The 19,535-nt window shown below is 54.8% G+C and overlaps 1 pseudogene; it reads left to right on the top strand.

Moving 5' to 3' along the window:
- Positions 1–1,419: 1,419 nt before the first annotated feature.
- Positions 1,420–19,535, top strand: part of LOC142726243 (maestro heat-like repeat-containing protein family member 1) — a 36,757-nt pseudogene continuing 18,641 nt past the window's right edge.

Here is a 19,535-nt window from a genome sequence, read left to right as displayed (position 1 = left end):
GGGCACATACATTGTATATACGGGAGGGGGGCACATACATTGTATATACAGGAGGGGGGCACATACATTGTATATACAGGAGGGGGGCACATACATTGTATATACAGGAGGGGGGCACATACATTGTATATACAGGAGGGGGGGCACATACATTGTATATACAGGAGGGGGGGCACATACATTGTATATACAGGAGGGGGGGCACATACATTGTATATACAGGAGGGGGGGCACATACATTGTATATACAGGAGAGGGGGCACATACATTGTATATACAGGAGGAGGGGGCACATACATTGTATATACAGGAGGGGGGCACATACATTGTATATACAGGAGGGGGGCACATACATTGTATATACAGGAGGGGGGGCACATACATTGTATATACAGGAGGGGGGGCACATACATTGTATATACAGGAGGGGGGCACATACATTGTATATACGGGAGGGGGGCACATACATTGTATATACAGGAGGGGGGCACATACATTGTATATACAGGAGGGGGCACATACATTGTATATACAGGAGGGGGGGCATACATTATATATACGGGGGGGGGGCATACATTGTATATACAGGGGGGCACATACATTGTATATACAGGAGGGGGGCACATACATTCCACATACAGGAGGGGGGCACATACATTGTATATACAGGAGGGGGGCACATACATTGTATATACAGGAGGGGGGCATACATTGTACATACAGGAGGGGGGGCACATACATTGTATATACAGGAGGGGGGGCACATACATTGTATATACAGGAGGGGGGGCACATACATTGTATATACAGGAGGGGGGCACATACATTGTATATACAGGAGGGGGGCACATACATTGTATATACAGGAGGGGGGCACATACATTGTATATACGGGGGGGCACATACATGTCGGTGCTGTACCCCCCAGTGAGGAGCCCCCCAGGTGTATTACATATGACACTATTAGCAGGTTTGTTACTCACTCATCTTCCTCTTGAAATCTCCGCTTGCTGCATGAAGGGTCGGAGCGGACGGAGGAAAAACCCCTGTACAGAGGACAAAGCGGAGGCTCAGAATCATCGCAGTCCCATGTAAACGCCACAGGTCAGTCCCATGTAAACGCCGCAGGACAGTCCCGTGTAAACGCCGCAGGACAGTCCCGTGTAAACGCCGCAGGACAGTCCCGTGTAAACGCCGCAGGACAGTCCCGTGTAAACGGCAGTGTCGCCGGTCAGTCCCGCGTAAACGCCAGTCGCCGGTCAGTCCCGCGTAAACGCCGCAGTCGCCGGTCAGTCCCGCGTAAACGCCACAGTCGCCGGTCAGTCCCGCGTAAACGCCGCAGTCGCCGGTCAGTCCCGCGTAAACGCCGCAGTCGCCGGTCAGTCCCGTGTAGACACTGCAGTTAGTAGTCGGGGGTCTGGTTTCTTCCCTGGTTACACAGGTCAGCCTTCGGTCTGGCTGTCGGGACAGGCTCCGGAGGGTGAGCCAAGGGCATTCTGGGGCTTGTAGTCCGTATACAGTGAGCTGACACACGCAGGAGGGGCCCGTTATCTTGTAGTTACCTGCTGTCCGGCCTCCTCCGCACTACCGGCACCCTCATCACGATAATAACTCCAGACCGTGGCCTCACAACCAGGTTAGGCCGCAGCCACTCTGCGCACGCGCCACAAAGTGAAACCAATATAAAGACCGAACCGTTGAGTATTAATAAGGGCTGGTCAGACGAGCTGATGATACCTCAGTGTCCAGTCCCGGCTCCTCATACAGTGACAGTTACTACTCCTGTGTAACGTGTTCTGAGGGGGTTCATACCTGACAGCGCTGACCCACCAGAAACATGGCCGCTGTTATCACTAGAGCGACACCTGAAGGGGCCGGAAGTGCCCTATAACGTCACGTGCTCTTGATAAACACACTGCCTCAGGTGCTGTCTCGTGCTTCGGTCATGTTTTCTGGCGGCCACGCCCACTCGTACTTGTTGTCCAACCATGAGCGGCGCTTAGGAATCATATGATCACACCCAAAGACATCGGGAGAGCGGCTGTCATCAGGAACAGGTGAGACCGGAGGAACAGACCGTAGACTGAGGAGACGAGAGCGGAGGAAGGTGAGGAACAGACCGGAGACCAGAGCTGAGGAAGGTGAGGAACAGACCGGAGACTGAGGAGAGATGGTGTAATGAGGAGATGGTGACAGGAGGAGACTGCTGGGTGTAATGAGGGGGTGACAGGAGGAGACTGCTGGGTGTAATGAGGGGGTGACAGGAGGAGACTGCTGGGTGTAATGAGGGGGTGACAGGAGGAGACTGCTGGGTGTAATGAGGGGGAGATGGTGACAGGAGGAGACTGCTGGGTGTAATGAGGAGGAGATGGTGACCGGAGGAGACTGCTGGGTGTAATGAGGAGGAGATGGTGACAGGAGGAGACTGCTGGGTGTAATGAGGGGGTGACAGGAGGAGACTGCTGGGTGTAATGAGGGGGAGATGGTGACAGGAGGAGACTGCTGGGTGTAATGAGGAGGAGATGGTGACCGGAGGAGACTGCTGGGTGTAATGAGGAGGAGATGGTGACAGGAGGAGACTGCTGGGTGTAATGAGGGGGTGACAGGAGGAGACTGCTGGGTGTAATGAGGAGGAGATGGTGACCGGAGGAGACTGCTGGGTGTAATGAGGGGGTGACAGGAGGAGACTGCTGGGTGTAATGAGGGGGTGACAGGAGGAGACTGCTGGGTGTAATGAGGGGGTGACAGGAGGAGACTGCTGGGTGTAATGAGGGGGTGACAGGAGGAGACTGCTGGGTGTAATGAGGGGGTGACAGGAGGAGACTGCTGGGTGTAATGAGGGGGTGACAGGAGGAGACTGCTGGGTGTAATGAGGGGGTGACAGGAGGAGACTGCTGGGTGTAATGAGGGGGTGACAGGAGGAGACTGCTGGGTGTAATGAGGGGGTGACAGGAGGAGACTGCTGGGTGTAATGAGGGGGTGACAGGAGGAGACTGCTGGGTGTAATGAGGGGGTGACAGGAGGAGACTGCTGGGTGTAATGAGGGGGTGACAGGAGGAGACTGCTGGGTGTAATGAGGGGGTGACAGGAGGAGACTGCTGGGTGTAATGAGGGGGTGACAGGAGGAGACTGCTGGGTGTAATGAGGGGGTGACAGGAGGAGACTGCTGGGTGTAATGAGGGGGTGACAGGAGGAGACTGCTGGGTGTAATGAGGGGGAGATGGTGACAGGAGGAGACTGCTGGATGTAATGAGGAGGAGATGGTGACCGGAGGAGACTGCTGGGTGTAATGAGGAGGAGATGGTGACAGGAGGAGACTGCTGGGTGTAATGAGGGGGTGACAGGAGGAGACTGCTGGGTGTAATGAGGGGGTGACAGGAGGAGACTGCTGGGTGTAATGAGGGGGTGACAGGAGGAGACTGCTGGGTGTAATGAGGAGGAGACTGCTGAGTTTAATGAGGAGGTGACTGCTGGGTGTAATGAGGAGGAGTAGGTGACAGGAGGAGACTGGGTGTAATGAGGGGGTGACAGGAGGAGACTGCTGGGTGTAATGAGGGGGTGACAGGAGGAGACTGCTGGGTGTAATGAGGGGGTGACAGGAGGAGACTGCTGGGTGTAATGAGGAGGAGATGGTGACAGGAGGAGACTGCTGGGTGTAATGAGGAGAGGGTGACAGGAGGAGACTGCTGGGTGTAATGAGGAGAGGGTGACAGGAGGAGACTGCTGGGTGTAATAAGGAGGAGAGGGTGACAGGAGGAGACTGCTGGGTGTAATGAGGAGGAGATGGTGACAGGAGGAGATTGCTGGGTGTAATGAGGAGGAGAGGGTGACAGGAGGAGACTGCTGGGTGTAATGAGGAGGAGATGGTGACAGGAGGAGACTGCTGGGTGTAATAAGGAGGAGAGGGTGACAGGAGGAGACTGCTGGGTGTAATAAGGAGGAGAGGATGACAGGAGGAGACTGCTGGGTGTAATGAGGAGGAGATGGTGACAGGAGGAGACTGCTGGGTGTAATGAGGAGGAGAGGGTGACAGGAGGAGACTGCTGGGTGTAATGAGGAGGAGATGGTGACAGGAGGAGACTGCTGGGTGTAATGAGGAGGAGATGGTGACAGGAGGAGACTGCTGGGTGTAATGAGGAGGAGGAGGTGACAGGAGGAGACTGCTGGGTGTAATGAAGAGGAGGGGGTGACAGGAGGAGACTGCTGGGTGTAATGAGGAGGAGGAGGTGACAGGAGGAGACTGCTGAGTGTAATGAGGAGGAGACTGCTGGGTGTAATGAGGAGGAGGTGACAGGAGGAGACTGCTGGGTGTAATGAGGAGAGGGTGACAGGAGGAGACTGCTGGGTGTAATAAGGAGGAGGGGGTGACAGGAGGACACTGCTGGGTGTAATAAGGAGGAGATGGTGACAGGAGGAGACTACTGGGTGTAATGAGGAGGAGATGGTGACAGGAAGAGACTGCTGGGTGTAATGAGGAGGAAATGGTGACAGGAGGAGACTGCTGGGTGTAATGAGGAGAGGGTGACAGGAGGAGACTGCTGGGTGTAATGAGGAGGAGATGGTGACAGGAGGAGACTGCTGGGTGTAATGAGGAGGAGGGGGTGACAGGAGGACACTGGGTGTAATGAGGAGGAGATGGTGACAGGAGGAGACTACTGGGTGTAATGAGGAGGAGATGGTGACAGGAGGAGACTACTGGGTGTAATGAGGAGGAGATGGTGACAGGAAGAGACTGCTGGGTGTAATGAGGAGGAGAGGGTGACAGGAGACGACTGCTGGGTGTAATGAGGAGGAAATGGTGACAGGAGGAGACTGCTGGGTGTAATGAGGAGGAGATGGTGACAGGAGGAGACTGCTGGGTGTAATGAGGAGGAGACTGCTGGGTTTAATGAGGAGGAGATGATGACAGGAGGACACTGCTTGGTGTAATGAGTAGGAGGTGACAGGAGGAGACTGCTGGGTGTAAAGAGGAGGAGGTGACAGGAGGAGACTGCTGGGTGTAATGAGGAGAGGGTGACAGGAGGAGACTGCTGGGTGTAATAAGGAGGAGGGGGTGACAGGAGGACACTGCTGGGTGTAATAAGGAGGAGATGGTGACAGGAGGAGACTACTGGGTGTAATGAGGAGGAGATGGTGACAGGAAGAGACTGCTGGGTGTAATGAGGAGGAAATGGTGACAGGAGGAGACTGCTGGGTGTAATGAGGAGGAGGGGGTGACAGGAGGACACTGGGTGTAATGAGGAGGAGATGGTGACAGGAGGAGACTACTGGGTGTAATGAGGAGGAGATGGTGACAGGAGGAGACTACTGGGTGTAATGAGGAGGAGATGGTGACAGGAAGAGACTGCTGGGTGTAATGAGGAGGAGAGGGTGACAGGAGACGACTGCTGGGTGTAATGAGGAGGAAATGGTGACAGGAGGAGACTGCTGGGTGTAATGAGGAGGAGATGGTGACAGGAGGAGACTGCTGGGTGTAATGAGGAGGAGATGGTGACAGGAGGAGACTGCTGGGTGTAATGAGGAGGAAATGGTGACAGGAGGAGACTGCTGGGTGTAATGAGGAGGAGAGGGTGACAGGAGGAGACTGCTGGGTGTAATGAGGAGGAGAGGGTGACAGGAGGAGACTGCTGGGTGTAATGAGGAGGAGAGGGTGACAGGTGGAGACTGCTGGGTGTAATGAGGAGGAGATGGTGACAGGAGGAGACTGCTGGGTGTAATGAGGAGGAGGAGGTGACAGGAGGAGACTGCTGGGTGTAATGAGTTGGAGATGGTGACAGGAGGAGACTGCTGGGTGTAATGAGGAGGAGATGGTGACAGGAGGAGACTGCTGGGTGTAATGAGGAGGAGATGGTGACAGGAGGAGACTGCTGGGTGTAATGAGGAGGAGATGGTGACAGGAGGAGATGGTGACAGGAGGAGACTGCTGGGTGTAATGAGGAGGAGAGGGTGACAGGAGGAGACTGCTTGGTGTAATGAGGAGGAGAGGGTGACAGGAGGAGACTGCTGGGTGTAATGAGGAGGAGAGGGTGACAGGTGGAGACTGCTGGGTGTAACAAGGAGGAGATGGTGACAGGAGGAGACTGCTGGGTGTAATGAGGAGGAGAGGGTGACAGGAGGAGACTGCTGGGTGTAATGAGGAGGAGAGGGTGACAGGTGGAGACTGCTGGGTGTAATGAGGAGGAGATGGTGACAGGAGGAGACTGGGTGTAATGAGGAGGAAATGGTGACAGGAGGAGACTGCTGCGTGTAATGAGAGGGTGACAGGAGGAGACTGCTGGGTGTAATGAGGGGGTGACAGGAGGAGACTGCTGGGTGTAATGAGGGGGTGACAGGAGGAGACTGCTGGGTGTAATGAGGAGGAGAGGGTGACAGGTGGAGACTGCTGGGTGTAACAAGGAGGAGATGGTGACAGGAGGAGACTGCTGGGTGTAATGAGGAGGAGAGGGTGACAGGAGGAGACTGCTGGGTGTAATGAGGAGGAGAGGGTGACAGGTGGAGACTGCTGGGTGTAACAAGGAGGAGAGGGTGACAGGAGGAGACTGCTGGGTGTAATGAGGAGGAGAGGGTGACAGGTGGAGACTGCTGGGTGTAACAAGGAGGAGATGGTGACAGGAGGAGACTGCTGGGTGTAATGAGTTGGAGATGGTGACAGGAGGAGACTGCTGGGGGTAATGAGGAGGAGATGGTGACAGGAGGAGACTGCTGGGTGTAATGAGGAGGAGATGGTGACAGGAGGAGACTGCTGGGTGTAATGAGGAGGAAATGGTGACAGGAGGAGACTGCTGGGTGTAATGAGGGGGTGACAGGAGGAGACTGCTGGGTGTAATGAGGAGGAGGTGACAGGAGGAGACTGCTGGGTGTAATGAGGAGGAGATGGTGACAGGAGGAGACTGCTGGGTGTAATGAGGAGGAAATGGTGACAGGAGGAGACTGCTGGGTGTAATGAGAGGGTGACAGGAGGAGACTGCTGGGTGTAATGAGGGGGTGACAGGAGGAGACTGCTGGGTGTAATGAGGAGAGGGTGACAGGAGGAGACTGCTGGGTGTAATGAGGGGGTGACAGGAGGAGACTGCTGGGTGTAATGAGGAGAGGGTGACAGGAGGAGACTGCTGGGTGTAATGAGGAGAGGGTGACAGGAGGAGACTGCTGGGTGTAATGAGTTGGAGATGGTGACAGGAGGAGACTGCTGGGGGTAATGAGGAGGAGATGGTGACAGGAGGAGACTGCTGGTTGTAATGAGGAGGAGATGGTGACAGGAGGAGACTGCTGGGTGTAATGAGGAGGAAATGGTGACAGGAGGAGACTGCTGGGTGTAATGAGGGGGTGACAGGAGGAGACTGCTGGGTGTAATGAGGAGGAGGTGACAGGAGGAGACTGCTGGGTGTAATGAGGAGGAGATGGTGACAGGAGGAGACTGCTGGGTGTAATGAGGAGGAAATGGTGACAGGAGGAGACTGCTGGGTGTAATGAGAGGGTGACAGGAGGAGACTGCTGGGTGTAATGAGGGGGTGACAGGAGGAGACTGCTGGGTGTAATGAGGAGGAGATGGTGACAGGAGGAGACTGCTGGGTGTAATGAGGAGGAGGAGGTGACAGAGGAGACTGCTGGGTGTAATGAGTTGGAGATGGTGACAGGAGGAGACTGCTGGGGGTAATGAGGAGGAGGAGGTGACAGGAGGAGACTGCTGGGTGTAATGAGGAGGAGATGGTGACAGGAGGAGACTGCTGGGTGTAATGAGGAGGAGATGGTGACAGGAGGAGACTGCTGGGTGTAATGAGGAGGAAATGGTGACAGGAGGAGACTGCTGGGTGTAATGAGAGGGTGACAGGAGGAGACTGCTGGGTGTAATGAGAGGGTGACAGGAGGAGACTGCTGGGTGTAATGAGGGGGTGACAGGAGGAGACTCCTGGGTGTAATGAGGAGGAGATGGTGACAGGAGGAGACTGCTGGGTGTAATGAGGAGGAGATGGTGACAGGAGGAGACTGCTGGGTGTAATGAGGAGGAGATGGTGACAGGAGGAGACTGCTGGGTGTAATGAGGAGGAGATGGTGACAGGAGGAGACTGCTGGGTGTAATGAGGAGGAGGAGGTGACAGGAGGAGACTGCTGGGTGTAATGAGTTGGAGATGGTGACAGGAGGAGACTGCTGGGGTAATGAGGAGGAGATGGTGACAGGAGGAGACTGCTGGGTGTAATGAGGAGGAGATGGTGACAGGAGGAGACTGCTGGGTGTAATGAGTTGGAGATGGTGACAGGAGGAGACTGCTGGGGGTAATGAGGAGGAGGAGGTGACAGGAGGAGACTGCTGGGTGTAATGAGGAGGAGATGGTGACAGGAGGAGACTGCTGGGTGTAATGAGGAGGAAATGGTGACAGGAGGAGACTGCTGGGTGTAATGAGAGGGTGACAGGAGGAGACTGCTGGGTGTAATGAGGGGGTGACAGGAGGAGACTCCTGGGTGTAATGAGGAGGAGATGGTGACAGGAGGAGACTGCTGGGTGTAATGAGGAGGAGACTGCTGGGTGTAATGAGAGGGTGACAGGAGGAGACTGCTGGGTGTAATGAGGGGGTGACAGGAGGAGACTCCTGGGTGTAATGAGGAGGAGATGGTGACAGGAGGAGACTGCTGGGTGTAATGAGGAGGAGACTGCTGGGTGTAATGAGTTGGAGATGGTGACAGGAGGAGACTGCTGGGGTAATGAGGAGGAGATGGTGACAGGAGGAGACTGCTGGGTGTAATGAGGAGGAGATGGTGACAGGAGGAGACTGCTGGGTGTAATGAGGAGGAGGAGGTGACAGGAGGAGACTACTGGGTGTAATGAGTTGGAGATGGTGACAGGAGGAGACTGCTGGGGGTAATGAGGAGGAGATGGTGACAGGAGGAGACTGCTGGGTGTAATGAGGAGGAGATGGTGACAGGAGGAGACTGCTGGGTGTAATGAGGAGGAAATGGTGACAGGAGGAGACAGCTGGGTGTAATGAGAGGGTGACAGGAGGAGACTGCTGGGTGTAATGAGGAGGAGAGGGTGACAGGTGGAGACTGCTGGGTGTAATGAGGAGGAGATGGTGACAGGAGGAGACTGCTGGGTGTAATGAGGAGGAAATGGTGACAGAAGGAGACTGCTGGGTGTAATGAGAGGGTGACAGGAGGAGACTGCTGGGTGTATTGAGGGGGTGACAGGAGGAGACTGCTGGGTGTAATGAGGAGGAGAGGGTGACAGGTGGAGACTGCTGGGTGTAATGAGGAGGAGAGGGTGACAGGTGGAGACTGCTGGGTGTAATGAGGAGGAGATGGTGACAGGAGGAGACTGCTGGGTGTAATGAGGAGGAAATGGTGACAGGAGGAGACTGCTGGGTGTAATGAGAGGGTGACAGGAGGAGACTGCTGGGTGTAATGAGGGGGTGACAGGAGGAGACTGCTGGGTGTAATGAGGAGGAGATGGTGACAGGAGGAGACTGCTGGGTGTAATGAGGAGGTGACAGGAGGAGACTGCTGGGTGTAATGAGTTGGAAATGGTGACAGGAGGAGACTGCTGGGGGTAATGAGGAGGAGGAGGTGACAGGAGGAGACTGCTGGGTGTAATGAGGAGGAGATGGTGACAGGAGGAGACTGCTGGGTGTAATGAGGAGGAAATGGTGACAGGAGGAGACTGCTGGGTGTAATGAGAGGGTGACAGGAGGAGACTGCTGGGTGTAATGAGGGGGTGACAGGAGGAGACTGCTGGGTGTAATGAGGAGGAGATGGTGACAGGAGGAGACTACTGGGTGTAATGAGGAGGAGATGGTGACAGGAGGAGACTGCTGGGTGTAATGAGGAGGAAATGGTGACAGGAGGAGACTGCTGGGTGTAATGAGAGGGTGACAGGAGGAGACTGCTGGGTGTAATGAGGAGGAGAGGGTGACAGGTGGAGACTGCTGGGTGTAATGAGGAGGAGATGGTGACAGGAGGAGACTGCTGGGTGTAATGAGGAGGAAATGGTGACAGGAGGAGACTGCTGGGTGTAATGAGAGGGTGACAGGAGGAGACTGCTGGGTGTATTGAGGGGGTGACAGGAGGAGACTGCTGGGTGTAATGAGGAGGAGAGGGTGACAGGTGGAGACTGCTGGGTGTAATGAGGAGGAGATGGTGACAGGAGGAGACTGCTGGGTGTAATGAGAGGGTGACAGGAGGAGACTGCTGGGTGTAATGAGGGGGTGACAGGAGGAGACTGCTGGGTGTAATGAGGAGGAGATGGTGACAGGAGGAGACTGCTGGGTGTAATGAGGAGGTGACAGGAGGAGACTGCTGGGTGTAATGAGTTGGAGATGGTGACAGGAGGAGACTGCTGGGTGTAATGAGGAGGAGATGGTGACAGGAAGAGACTGCTGGGTGTAATGAGGAGGAAATGGTGACAGGAGGAGACTGCTGGGTGTAATGAGGGGGTGACAGGAGGAGACTGCTGGGTGTAATGAGAGGGTGACAGGAGGAGACTGCTGGGTGTAATGAGGGGGTGACAGGAGGAGACTGCTGGGTGTAATGAGGAGGAGATGGTGACAGGAGGAGACTGCTGGGTGTAATGAGGAGGTGACAGGAGGAGACTGCTGGGTGTAATGAGTTGGAAATGGTGACAGGAGGAGACTGCTGGGGGTAATGAGGAGGAGGAGGTGACAGGAGGAGAATGCTGGGTGTAATGAGGAGGAGATGGTGACAGGAGGAGACTGCTGGGTGTAATGAGGAGGAAATGGTGACAGGAGGAGACTGCTGGGTGTAATGAGGAGGAAATGGTGACAGGAGGAGACTGCTGGGTGTAATGAGAGGGTGACAGGAGGAGACTGCTGGGTGTAATGAGGAGGAGAGGGTGACAGGAGGAGACTGCTGGGTGTAATGAGGAGGAGATGGTGACAGGAGGAGACTGCTGGGTGTAATGAGGAGGAAATGGTGACAGGAGGAGACTGCTGGGTGTAATGAGAGGGTGACAGGAGGAGACTGCTGGGTGTAATGAGGAGGAGAGGGTGACAGGTGGAGACTGCTGGGTGTAATGAGGAGGAGATGGTGACAGGAGGAGACTGCTGGATGTAATGAGGAGGAAATGGTGACAGGAGGAGACTGCTGGGTGTAATGAGAGGGTGACAGGAGGAGACTGCTGGGTGTAATGAGGGGGTGACAGGAGGAGACTGCTGGGTGTAATGAGGAGGAGATGGTGACAGGAGGAGACTACTGGGTGTAATGAGGAGGAGATGGTGACAGGAGGAGACTGCTGGGTGTAATGAGGAGGAGATGGTGACAGGAGGAGACTGCTGGGTGTAATGAGGAGGAGGTGACAGGAGGAGACTGCTGGGTGTAATGAGGAGGAGACTGCTGGGTGTAATGAGTTGGAGATGGTGACAGGAGGAGACTGCTGGGGGTAATGAGGAGGAGATGGTGACAGGAGGAGACTGCTGGGGGTAATGAGGAGGAGATGGTGACAGGAGGAGACTGCTGGGTGTAATGAGGAGGAGATGGTGACAGGAGGAGACTGCTGGGTGTAATGAGGAGGAGGTGACAGGAGGAGACTGCTGGGGGTAATGAGGAGGAGATGGTGACAGGAGGAGACTGCTGGGGGTAATGAGGAGGAGATGGTGACAGGAGGAGACTGCTGGGTGTAATGAGGAGGAGATGGTGAGAGGAGGAGACTGCTGGGTGTAATGAGGAGGAAATGGTGACAGGAGGAGACTGCTGGGTGTAATGAGAGGGTGACAGGAGGAGACTGCTGGGTGTAATGAGGAGGAGAGGGTGACAGGTGGAGACTGCTGGGTGTAATGAGGAGGTGATGGTGACAGGAGGAGACTGCTGGGTGTAATGAGGAGGAAATGGTGACAGGAGGAGACTGCTGGGTGTAATGAGGAGGAGACTGCTGGGTGTAATGAGTTGGAGATGGTGACAGGAGGAGACTGCTGGGTGTAATGAGGAGGAGATGGTGACAGGAGGAGACTGCTGGGTGTAATGAGGAGGAGGAGGTGACAGGAGGAGACTGCTGGGTGTAATGAGGAGGAGATGGTGACAGGAGGAGACTGCTGGGTGTAATGAGGAGGAGACTGCTGGGTGTAATGAGGAGGAGGAGGTGACAGGAGGAGACTGCTGGGTGTAATGAGGAGGAGATGGTGACAGGAGGAGACTGCTGGGTGTAATGAGGAGGAGATGGTGACAGGAGGAGATTGCTGGGTGTAATGAGGAGGAGGAGCTGGTTCTTTACTGTAAGGCTGGGTTCACACACCCTATTTACGGACGTAATTCGGGCGTTTTAGCCTCGAATTACGTCTGAAAATACGGTCATTTTTTTTTAAAAAAGACGCCCGCGTCAAAGAAGTGCCTGTCACTTCTTGAGACGTAATTAGAGCCGTTTTCCATGGAAAAACAGCTACAATTACGTCCGTAAAGGACGCAGCGAAAAGCGCCTGCACTTGCCAGTACGTCTGAAGTCCGGAGCTGTTTTCTCCTGAAAACCGCTCCGTAGTTTCAGCCGTAACGGAGGCTGCCGTGTGAACATACCCTCAGAGCGGTGAATCTGTGGAGTAGCCGACCTCAGGAGCCGGTCACAGCAGGAACAGGAGACGGCTTCAAAAAAGACAAAATAATATCAGCCTATGTCAATGTGTAGAATCTTGTGTGAATGATGATCCAGTTTGATCGCCACTTGGGATCAGGAGGGAAATGGTTCCTTTTTAGGGCAGATTGATGTGTGTGTTGTGTGACGTGGTCGGCTATGTGTGTGACGTGGTCGGCTATGTGTGTGACGTGGTCGGCTGTGTGTGTGACGTGGTCGGCTGTGTGTGTGACGTGGTCGGCTGTGTGTGTGACGTGGTCGGCTGTGTGTGTGACGTGGTCGGCTGTGTGTGTGACGTGGTCGGCTGTGTGTGTGACGTGGTCGGCTGTGTGTGTGACGTGGTCGGCTGTGTGTGTGACGTGGTCGGCTGTGTGTGTGACGTGGTCGGCTGTGTGTGTGACGCGGTCGGCTGTGTGTGTGACGCGGTCGGCTGTGTGTGTGACGCGGTCGGCTGTGTGTGTGACGCGGTCGGCTGTGTGTGTGACGCGGTCGGCTGTGTGTGTGACGCGGTCGGCTGTGTGTGTGACGCGGTCGGCTGTGTGTGTGACGCGGTCGGCTGTGTGTGTGACGCGGTCGGCTGTGTGTGTGACGCGGTCGGCTGTGTGTGTGACGCGGTCGGCTGTGTGTGTGACGCGGTCGGCTGTGTGTGTGACGCGGTCGGCTGTGTGTGTGACGCGGTCGGCTGTGTGTGTGACGCGGTCGGCTGTGTGTGTGACGCGGTCGGCTGTGTGTGTGACGCGGTCGGCTGTGTGTGTGACGCGGTCGGCTGTGTGTGTGACGCGGTCGGCTGTGTGTGTGACGCGGTCGGCTGTGTGTGTGACGCGGTCGGCTGTGTGTGTGACGCGGTCGGCTGTGTGTGTGACGCGGTCGGCTGTGTGTGTGACGCGGTTGGTTGTGTGTTACATGTGACGTGGTTGGTTTTGTGTGACGTGGCTGTTGTGTGTGTAACGTGGTTGGTTGTGTCTGACATGTGATGTGGTTGTGTGTGTGACGTGGTTGTGTGTGAGACGCGGTTGGTTGTGTGTGAGACGCGGTTGGTTGTGTGTGTGATGCGGTTAGTTGTGTTACATGTGACGTGGTTGGTTGTGTCTTACGTGTGACGCGGTTGGTTGTGTGTGACGCGGTTAGTTGTGTTACGTGTGACGCGGTTAGTTGTGTTACATGTGACGTGGCTGGTTGTGTGTGTAACGTGGTTGTGTCTGACATGTGACGCGGTTGGTTGTGTGTTACATGTGACGCGGTTGGTTGTGTGTGACGCGGTTGGTTGTGTGTGTGACGCGGTCGGCTGTGTGTGTGACGCGGTCGGCTGTGTGTGTGACGCGGTCGGCTGTGTGTGTGACGCGGTCGGCTGTGTGTGTGACGCGGTCGGCTGTGTGTGTGACGCGGTCGGCTGTGTGTGTGACGCGGTCGGCTGTGTGTGTGACGCGGTCGGCTGTGTGTGTGACGCGGTCGGCTGTGTGTGTGACGCGGTCGGCTGTGTGTGTGACGCGGTCGGCTGTGTGTGTGACGCGGTCGGCTGTGTGTGTGACGCGGTCGGCTGTGTGTGTGACGCGGTCGGCTGTGTGTGTGACGCGGTCGGCTGTGTGTGTGACGCGGTCGGCTGTGTGTGACATGTGACGCGTTCGCTTGTGTGTGACATGTGACGCGTTCGCTTGTGTGTGACATGTGACGCGTTCGCTTGTGTGTGACATGTGACGCGTTCGCTTGTGTGTGACATGTGACGCGTTCGCTTGTGTGTGACATGTGACGCGGTTGGTTGTGTTACATGTGACGCGGTTGGTTGTGTCTTACATGTGACGTGGTTGTGTGTTACATGTGACGTGGTTGTGTGTGTGTGTGTGTGTGTGACGCGGTTGGTTGTGTGTGTGTGACGCGGTTGGTTGTGTGTTACATGTGACGTGGTTGGTTTTGTGTGACGTGGCTGTTGTGTGTGTAACGTGGTTGGTTGTGTCTGACATGTGATGTGGTTGTGTGTGTGACGTGGTTGTGTGTGAGACGCGGTTGGTTGTGTGTGAGACGCGGTTGGTTGTGTGTGTGATGCGGTTAGTTGTGTTACATGTGACGTGGTTGGTTGTGTCTTACGTGTGACGCGGTTGGTTGTGTGTGACGCGGTTAGTTGTGTTACGTGTGACGCGGTTAGTTGTGTTACATGTGACGTGGCTGGTTGTGTGTGTAACGTGGTTGTGTCTGACATGTGACGCGGTTGGTTGTGTGTTACATGTGACGCGGTTGGTTGTGTGTGACGCGGTCGGCTGTGTGTGTGACGCGGTCGGCTGTGTGTGTGACGCGGTCGGCTGTGTGTGTGACGCGGTCGGCTGTGTGTGTGACGCGGTCGGCTGTGTGTGTGACGCGGTCGGCTGTGTGTGTGACGCGGTCGGCTGTGTGTGTGACGCGGTCGGCTGTGTGTGTGACGCGGTCGGCTGTGTGTGTGACGCGGTCGGCTGTGTGTGTGACGCGGTCGGCTGTGTGTGTGACGCGGTCGGCTGTGTGTGTGACGCGGTCGGCTGTGTGTGTGACGCGGTCGGCTGTGTGTGTGACGCGGTCGGCTGTGTGTGTGACGCGGTCGGCTGTGTGTGTGACGCGGTCGGCTGTGTGTGTGACGCGGTCGGCTGTGTGTGACATGTGACGCGTTCGCTTGTGTGTGACATGTGACGCGTTCGCTTGTGTGTGACATGTGACGCGTTCGCTTGTGTGTGACATGTGACGCGTTCGCTTGTGTGTTACATGTGACGCGGTTGGTTGTGTTACATGTGACGCGGTTGGTTGTGTCTTACATGTGACGTGGTTGTGTGTTACATGTGACGTGGTTGTGTGTGTGTGTGTGTGTGTGACGCGGTTGGTTGTGTGTGTGTGACGCGGTTGGTTGTGTGTTACATGTGACGTGGTTGGTTTTGTGTGACGTGGCTGTTGTGTGTGTAACGTGGTTGGTTGTGTCTGACATGTGATGTGGTTGTGTGTGTGACGTGGTTGTGTGTGAGACGCGGTTGGTTGTGTGTGAGACGCGGTTGGTTGTGTGTGTGATGCGGTTAGTTGTGTTACATGTGACGTGGTTGGTTGTGTCTTACGTGTGACGCGGTTGGTTGTGTGTGACGCGGTTAGTTGTGTTACGTGTGACGCGGTTAGTTGTGTTACATGTGACGTGGCTGGTTGTGTGTGTAACGTGGTTGTGTCTGACATGTGACGCGGTTGGTTGTGTGTTACATGTGACGCGGTTGGTTGTGTGTGACGCGGTTGGTTGTGTGTGACGCGGTTGTGTGTGACGTGGTTGTGTGTGTGTGACGCGGTTGGTTCTGTGTGTGTGTTTGTGATGCGGTTGGTTGTGTGTGTGTGTGTGACGTGGTTAGTTGTGTTACATGTGACGTGATTGGTTGTGTGTGTGTGACGCGGTTAATTGTGTGTTATATGTGACGTGGTTGGTTTTGTGTGACGTGGCTGTTGTGTGTGTAACGTGGTTGGTTGTGTCTGACATGTGACGTGGTTGTGTGTGTGACACGGTTGGTTGTGTGTGTGACGCGGTTGGTTGTGTGTGTGATGCGGTTAGTTGTGTTACATGTGACGTGGTTGGTTGTGTCTTACGTGTGACGCGGTTGGGTGTGTGTGACGCGTTTGTGTGTGTGTGACGCGGTTAGTTGTGTTACGTGTGACGCGGATAGTTGTGTTACACGTGACCTGGTTGGTTGTGTGTTACATGTGACGTGGTTGGTTTTGTGTGACGTGGCTGGTTGTGTGTGTAACGTGGTTGTGTCTGACATGTGACGCGGTTGGTTGTGTGTGACGCGGTTGGTTGTGTGTGACGCGGTTGGTTGTGTGTGACTTGGTTGTGTGTATGTGACGCGGTTGGTTGTGTGTGTGTGTTTGTGATGCGGTTGGTTGTGTGTGTGTGACGCGGTTAGTTGTGTTACATGTGACGTGATTGGTTGTGTGTGTGTGACGCGGTTAATTGTGTGTTATATGTGACGTGGTTGGTTTTGTGTGACGTGGCTTGTTGTGTGTGTAACGTAGTTGGTTGTGTGTTACATGTGACGTGGTTGTGTGTGTGTGACGTGGTTGGTTGTGTGTTACATGGGACGTGGTTGGTTGTGTGTGTGACGCGGTTGATGGGTTACATGTAACTTGGTTGGGTGTGTGTGTGTGGTTGTGTGTTTGTGATGCGGTTGGTTGTGTGTGTGACGCGGTTGTGTGTGTGTGTGACGCGGTTGGTTGTTACATGTGACGCGGTTGGTTGTGTGTGTGACGCGGTTGGTTGTGTGTGTGACGCGGTTGCTTGTGTGTGTGACGCGGTTGCTTGTGTGTGTGACGCGGTTGCTTGTGTGTGTGACGCGGTTGCTTGTGTGTGTGACGCGGTTGCTTGTGTTACATGTGACGCAGTTGGTTTTGTGTGTGTGTGTGTGACATGGTTGGTTGTGCGTTACATGTGACGTGGCTGGTTGTGTGTGTGCCGTGGTTGGTTGTGTCTTACATGTGACGCGGCTGGTTGTGTGTGTGACGCAGTTAGTTGTGTTACATGTGACGCGGTTGTGTGTGCGATGCGGTTAGTTGTGTTACATGTGACGCGGTTGGTTGGTTGTGTGTGCGCGATGCGGTTAGTTGTGTTACATGTGACGCGGTTGGTTGGTTGGTGTGTGTGTGTGACGCTGTTGGTTGGTTGGTTGTGTGTGACTTGGTTGGTTGTGTGTGACGCGGTTGGTTGTGTGTGACGCGGTTGGTTGTGTGTGACGCGGTTGGTTGTGTGTGACGCGGTTGGTTGTGTGTGACGCGGTTGGTTGTGTGTGACGCGGTTGGTTGTGTGTGACGCGGTTGCTTGTGTGTGTGTGTGACTTGGTTGGTTGTGTGTGTGTGAGACGCGGTTGTGTGTGTGAGACGCGGTTGTGTGTGTGAGACGCGGTTGTGTGTGTGAGACGCGGTTGTGTGTGTGTGACGCGGTTGTGTGTGTGTGACACGGTTGGTTGTGTGTGACGCGGTTGGTTGTGTGTGTGTGTGACGCGGTTGGTTGTGTGTGTGTGTGACGCGGTTGGTTGTGTGTGTGTGTGACGCGGTTGGTTGTGTGTGTGTGTGACGCGTTTGGTTGTGTGTGACGCGGTTGGTTGTGTGTGACGCGGTTGGTTGTGTGTGATGCGGTTGGTTGTGTGTGTGTGACGTGGTTAGTTGTGTTACATGTGACGTGATTGGTTGTGTGTGTGTGACGCGGTTAATTGTGTGTTATATGTGACGTGGTTGGTTTTGTGTGACGTGGCTGTTGTGTGTGTAACGTGGTTGGTTGTGTCTGACATGTGACGTGGTTGTGTGTGTGACACGGTTGGTTGTGTGTGTGACGCGGTTGGTTGTGTGTGTGATGCGGTTAGTTGTGTTACATGTGACGTGGTTGGTTGTGTCTTACGTGTGACGCGGTTGGGTGTGTGTGACGCGTTTGTGTGTGTGTGACGCGGTTAGTTGTGTTACGTGTGACGCGGATAGTTGTGTTACACGTGACCTGGTTGGTTGTGTGTTACATGTGACGTGGTTGGTTTTGTGTGACGTGGCTGGTTGTGTGTGTAACGTGGTTGTGTCTGACATGTGACGTGGTTGGTTGTGTGTGACGCGGTTGGTTGTGTGTGACGCGGTTGGTTGTGTGTGACTTGGTTGTGTGTATGTGACGCGGTTGGTTGTGTGTTTGTGATGCGGTTGGTTGTGTGTGTGTGACGCGGTTAGTTGTGTTACATGTGACGTGATTGGTTGTGTGTGTGTGACGCGGTTAATTGTGTGTTATATGTGACGTGGTTGGTTTTGTGTGACGTGGCTTGTGTGTGTAACGTAGTTGGTTGTGTGTTACATGTGACGTGGTTGTGTGTGTGTGACGTGGTTGGTTGTGTGTTACATGGGACGTGGTTGGTTGTGTGTGTGACGCGGTTGATGGGTTACATGTAACTTGGTTGGGTGTGTGTGTGTGGTTGTGTGTTTGTGATGCGGTTGGTTGTGTGTGTGACGCGGTTGTGTGTGTGTGTGTGACGCGGTTGGTTGTTACATGTGACGCGGTTGGTTGTGTGTGAGACGCGGTTGCTTGTGTGTGTGACGCGGTTGCTTGTGTGTGTGACGCGGTTGCTTGTGTGTGTGACGCGGTTGCTTGTGTGTGTGACGCGGTTGCTTGTGTGTGTGACGCGGTTGCTTGTGTGTGTGACGCGGTTGCTTGTGTGTGTGACGCGGTTGCTTGTGTGTGTGACGCGGTTGCTTGTGTGTGTGACGCGGTTGCTTGTGTTACATGTGACACAGTTGGTTTTGTGTGTGTGTGTGTGACATGGTTGGTTGTGCGTTACATGTGACGTGGCTGGTTGTGTGTGTGCCGTGGTTGGTTGTGTCTTACATGTGACGCGGCTGGTTGTGTGTGTGACGCAGTTAGTTGTGTTACATGTGACGCGGTTGTGTGTGCGATGCGGTTAGTTGTGTTACATGTGACGTGGTTGGTTGTGTGTGCGCGATGCGGTTAGTTGTGTTACATGTGACGCGGTTGGTTGGTTGGTGTGTGTGTGTGACGCTGTTGGTTGGTTGGTTGTGTGTGACTTGGTTGGTTGTGTGTGACGCGGTTGGTTGTGTGTGACGCGGTTGGTTGTGTGTGACGCGGTTGGTTGTGTGTGACGCGGTTGCTTGTGTGTGTGTGTGGGTTGGTTGTGTGTGTGTGAGACGCGGTTGTGTGTGTGAGACGCGGTTGTGTGTGTGTGACGCGGTTGTGTGTGTGTGACACGGTTGGTTGTGTGTGACGCGGTTGGTTGTGTGTGTGTGTGACGCGGTTGGTTGTGTGTGTGTGTGACGCGGTTGGTTGTGTGTGTGTGTGACGCGTTTGGTTGGTTGTGTGTGTGTGTGACGCGTTTGGTTGTGTGTGACGCGGTTGGTTGTGTGTGACGCGGTTGGTTGTGTGTGATGCGGTTAGTTGTGTTACATGTGATGCAGTTTTCCTCCCTACACGTTGTTCCCGGCCCTCCTCCTCCGCCTCGGTGATTAG

Source organism: Rhinoderma darwinii, unplaced genomic scaffold (genome assembly GCF_050947455.1).
Source record: "Rhinoderma darwinii isolate aRhiDar2 unplaced genomic scaffold, aRhiDar2.hap1 Scaffold_620, whole genome shotgun sequence".
Taxonomy (NCBI): domain Eukaryota; kingdom Metazoa; phylum Chordata; class Amphibia; order Anura; family Rhinodermatidae; genus Rhinoderma; species Rhinoderma darwinii.
This window is presented reverse-complemented; position numbering and strand designations above follow the sequence as displayed.